The following is a 5,116-nucleotide window of genomic DNA, read 5'->3' on the forward strand; positions in this document are numbered from 1 at the left end:
ATAGAGTGGATACAAATGAAAACACATACCAATATACACATTGAACTATTTTCAACTCATAAGTAGTCAAAGAAAAAATAAATAGCAACTTTAAGAATTCTACGTTTCTTTGCGCTCCGGCCTGTGGATTTTTTTTTAAACAAAGAGACATTTTCAGCCTTCATCATAGCTCTGAGTAAATGAAAGCGTTCCTGCATATTTGAATTTCACAGGTTTTGTATTTCACACTGGGAGTCAGGCTTTCACAGTTTTTTAACTACCTTAAAACCTTGTTAACTTTCAGCTGAAATTGCTGTTTAACAATGTTATGTTCTTGTGGGAATAGAGGATCTTTCAGAAAGCAGTTTGGAGGGACTCTATTCCCAGAGCAAGCTAAATCTAAAACTGGGTGGAAACGGTGCTAGGTGGTGGGGTAACTTAGGCTTGAAGGGGGCAATCTGCATTTAGAGACAAACGGAAAAATGGAACGAAGATGAGTTGTCTCAAAAATATGAACTAGTCAGTGTATGAGGACCTTTTTCTGACTGACAGCAATAGGGAGGGTCTCTTGCGGCTGATAGCGGGGTAGACCAGCTGCTTGTCATGGCCTCTTTCTGCTTCTGTCACCTGAGGAAGGGGTGGCAACTTACGGGTGACTCCTGGGTATCTGATACTCTCCCTCTGCTCCCACCTGGTGCTTCCCTGGATAGCAGCTTGCCAGCCCAAGATAGACTTAGTCCACAGCTGGAAGCTAACTTTTCGTGTTGAAGGCTTTAATGCTCAGTGAAAATGAAAAGCCAAGCTGGGAACCACCTGAAGATTTCAACAGTCAATAGGTAAGGAAAAGGGATGGGGATGGAGCGCTTTGAAGTCCACCAAAGGGGAGAACAGAAAGAGAGTGAAGACTGGGCAGGAATCATAACAATTAACAGTTGGTGATCAGGGACTCGGATCCTGAGTATAAAATAGCCGAGGCTAGAACGATGTCCTTTATAGATTTTTAAAAGAAATGTTATGCTTTCCTCCTAACCATTTCTTTTAAACCAGTGGTTCTCTACTTGGGGTGGTTTTATTCCCAAGTGACAGTTGGCAATGTCTGGAAACATTTTCAGTTGTCATCCCTGGGGGGAAGGGGTGCTACTGGCGTCTAGTGGGTAGAGGCCAGGGATGTAGTGAAACATACAGTGAACAGGACAACCCCCACGTAAGAAAGAATTAACCCAAATGTCACAGGGACAAAGTTGGGAAACCCTGCTTTAAGCTCACTATTCAGATCATATGATTATATCTACTCATTAATTGCAGCTATTTAATTGTAGAAATTAGGTCCAAATGGAACTATGTGTCTTTTCACCAACATGCTGACCTGGCATACAAATCCGACTATCAAAGCATCGCACGCCTGAAATTATGTATGCTTGCGAACAGTCTAAGCAGATTAAATCTCGCATTTGTCATTTTGTGTGTGTTTTTCAGGACTTCATCATTCACTTGAAAAATGTTTGCCTCAAAGAGAAAACAGAACACAGGAGTTGAGAATGCAAATTTCCCTAAACGGTAAGTTAAACAGAATAATAGAGACATTTCAAATGAAGTAAGGGCAAAAAAATAGCTATGGACATAAAGTGTAAGTGTGCCTGGTAATGTAATATAGTGTGTGTTTTTTAAGGCGCATATTAAACTATAAAAGAAAAAGGCATTTGGTTGGTCAGAGTTGTGCTGCATTCCTCATCACAGGTTTTCCTCTCCTAGAAAGCTTTCTAGACCGCTATGAAACAGACATGGCAGGGTGTGAAACTGTCAAATGCAGACACAGGGCTTCCAAGGGGCCTTGTGTTGCATTAGAAAGCACTTGTTTTCCATCTCCAACTGGAGCTTGCATGGGATGAAGTCTGTTTTTTCTAAAACTTGGCAGCAGCTGACCAGTAAAATTTGGTCTTCGCCCGGAAGTCTTAGCTACAGCGGTGGCAAGGGTTAATATTAAACCCACCACAGCATTTTGCACAATCTCCCAGGAGATCTCTCAATGGATTTCCACTGCCACTGGAAATAATGGCTCGCAGCTGCAGCAACCCGTGGTAACACTTGATATTCCCGTCGCAAGCGGGCCGATGCTTTCAGTGGAAATGAGAAAATCACTAACGCTGTGCTATCGCTGTGCCTGGGGTCAGAGTTCCTGAGCCACAACCTCAAATGACCTCTCAGCCCAACTCCCCCCACCCCTAGCGCAGGGTGCTTCTGGATGGGCTCATTATCTTCTCGTTTTATGACAAGGGCACATTGGCAGGCTTGCAGGAAGGCCAATGAAAAGCCTAGGGACATGGAGAATCTGGTGTAAAGGGACTCACTCCTGGTTCACACAGAGTAGTTCTCATCTACTTAAAGATAATCTTGAGGTATTCTTTCAAAGTTGGGGAATAAGTGGCCAGATGATTTAAATGCAGTGAAATGTTTCTCTACTCCCACACCTACCTCCAAATCTCTCTAAACCATTGGTCCCAGTGCTAAAAGTCCAGCCTTCGAGATGTCATTCTCTTGGGATAAAACTTTGAACAACAAAATTCATTGGTAAAAACAGAACTGCTTCCAGAAAAATGTGATAAACCATTATTTAGAGAAGTCCTGTGGTAGGGCAGCTCCCAAAACCCTGATACTGTTTCTACCGCTTCCCTACTCCCCATCGCCTGATAAATCCACATTGACTCAACTAAGCATTTATTCCTGGAGCCAGTCACTTGTTTATTCAATTCCTCCCCCACCATTCATTTACTCTAGATAGACTCTTGTTGCACACCAAACGTTTTGCCAGGCACAGGGCAAAGTATGTGGCTGGTATCATTTCTTTTTTATTAATTCATTTAATTGAGGTAACATTGGTTTATAACGTTATGTAAGTTATAAGCCACTTTTATTCAAAATCTGTATGTGCCATTCGATGTCTGTGTATCCTATACAGCATGCTTACCACCAAAAGCCTAATTTCCATCCGTCACCTTGCAAATGACACTCTTTATCAAACATCCAGCCCTCTCTCCCACCTTCCCTTTCCCCTCCAGTAACCACCGACCTGCTGTCTGCCTCTGTGAGTTTGTTTTTGGGTTTTTGTTTGTTTGTTTTATTTTTGTGTTTCTATGTGCAAGTTCCTCAGTCAGACCAGCTACTTTGGAGAAGCAACCCCTCCGGCCTTCTAGATACAGCAGGGGTTTAACACAAGGCCACCCTTTACCCCAATGCACTGCAAACTACAAATAAATATATATGTTTTATTTTTATATTTTGTACGGTCTACTTTAAACTCTACCTATGGCATATATGTACATATATGGATATACGTATATGTATGTAAGGGAGCTTTGTGAGGCGCCCCCAGAAATCCCACAATCCTCTGCGATGCTGAAAATTGGCTGTGACAGAATTTTAAAGTATCAGGAAGCACTGGGGCTATTCGATGATGTCATGAAGGTCCCTTGAGAAAATGTGGTCATTAAGTGAGCTGCATGTGGTGATAAGAAGCCATTAAAATAAACAGAACTTCTCTATAATTACTAAATTTCCCAGAAAAACAATTAGAGTGCTTGAGACATTTTGTGTCTGTCTTCCCCTGAGTTCAAAGTGTCCGCGCCACGCATTTTCTAAAAAGTGCTTGCTGAAATTGTGCAGCATAACCCAAAGAGAAAAGAATCGGAGGCCCCTTTGCAGTATTTGACAGAAATTTTTGCTGTGTTTAATTTTCTTGGAAACAGTCGGGAGCTCTGACATAGAACGGAATAAATGGACTCCTATGTGAAAAACACAATCAGTGTCAAATCATTTTGCATGGTGTAATTTCTGAGAGCTGTAACACTGAAAAAGCAACCTTATATTATTGTCAGCCATAGATATGGGTGTTTTGTGCACTGTGTATATATATATATATATATATATATATATATATATATATATATATATCTCATATATATCAAGGTAGCTTATTCATATGTGTGTGTTTGCGTGTATGTGTAAACACGTACACTTATCATACATACACTATCCTAACAATTCATTTCTCTGACTTCCTTCCTCAAAGGCCATGCTATTAGCACCTGAAATTCCAGGATTAGAAACACATCCTCATGTCAGCAGATTCTTACAAAAATACTGAGATGCTAAACATTATGCTTTCACTGGAGCATGTTTTCACATGAACTAAATATAAAGGAAAAATAATCGGAGAGGTTGGATTTGCATCTTTAAAGCTAAGACAAAGATGGAAGTTGAAAAGTGATAGAGGCCCTGAGAAGCTGGAAGGCAGAAAGGACTGAACGGGGACACTGGAGGGCACAAAGCCAAGGACACCATCCAGGGATGACACAAGCTCCCTCTGGCCCTGCCTTACTGATGTCCTGTCGCCTCTTGGATGTTCTCCTATGTAAAGAAATTATGTATCCCTGGATTCTAGGCAATTTTTTTTTTAATTAGATCCTATTCTTCTTTATGTACATAACTATTTCAGAAAAGTTTTATTTTTAAAATATAATGCAAGATTAAGTGATGCCATGACAATTTAAGTTATGTGGTCAGGTTCTGCTCACCTAATGGCTTTGCTGTGCTTGCTGCCTCGGAATGACCCACTTGGGGACCTCCAGGGGACGACTGCGCTCCCTGCCACCCTGAAACACGACGTTTCTCTGTCTTTGTGTTTGAACAGCACCCTGTCCTGATTTGATTGCAATTGTAGCATACGTTTCCACACCTATTTGTGATACTTGTATTTTACCTGTTTTGCCTTTGCCTCTCAAGTATGTGCTTATAGAAGACAGGGTGAGGCTGTACTTATCGAAGTCGCATCAGGCCCCTCTGGCAGAGTGTGGACACTCAATAAAATTTGGTGGAATGAATAAGCAAAAGAATGAATGGATGAGTTGTTCTACTCTGATTTGTGGGGCGCATGGGCTGGTGGGATGCCTGACTAAAAAAAGATTTGCTTATGCTTTCCCAGCACATGTGGCATTAAGAGACATGCTTACAGCACATTATACATCTCTACGAATACAGAAGATGGAAGAGATGACCATTCTCCTAGGATGTCAGAGAGGAATGTCTGGAAAGTTCTCATTTTATAAATAATCCACCAAATTTAAACCTTATTCAAATGTTT

General features: G+C 41.3%; 1 long non-coding RNA gene across 1 annotated transcript; it reads left to right on the forward strand.

Moving 5' to 3' along the window:
• The first annotated feature begins 297 nt into the window (after positions 1-297).
• Positions 298-4,864, forward strand: LOC148756581 (uncharacterized). The gene is made up of 3 exons (XR_016018083.1): positions 298-815; positions 1,456-1,536; positions 4,046-4,864. It is a non-coding gene; the product is annotated as an uncharacterized LOC148756581 (long non-coding RNA).
• Positions 4,865-5,116: the final 252 nt, after the last annotated feature.

The sequence above is a fragment of the Rhinolophus sinicus genome, chromosome 12, assembly GCF_057876585.1.
Source record: "Rhinolophus sinicus isolate RSI-liver-muscle chromosome 12, RSI-T2T, whole genome shotgun sequence".
NCBI lineage: Eukaryota > Metazoa > Chordata > Mammalia > Chiroptera > Rhinolophidae > Rhinolophus > Rhinolophus sinicus.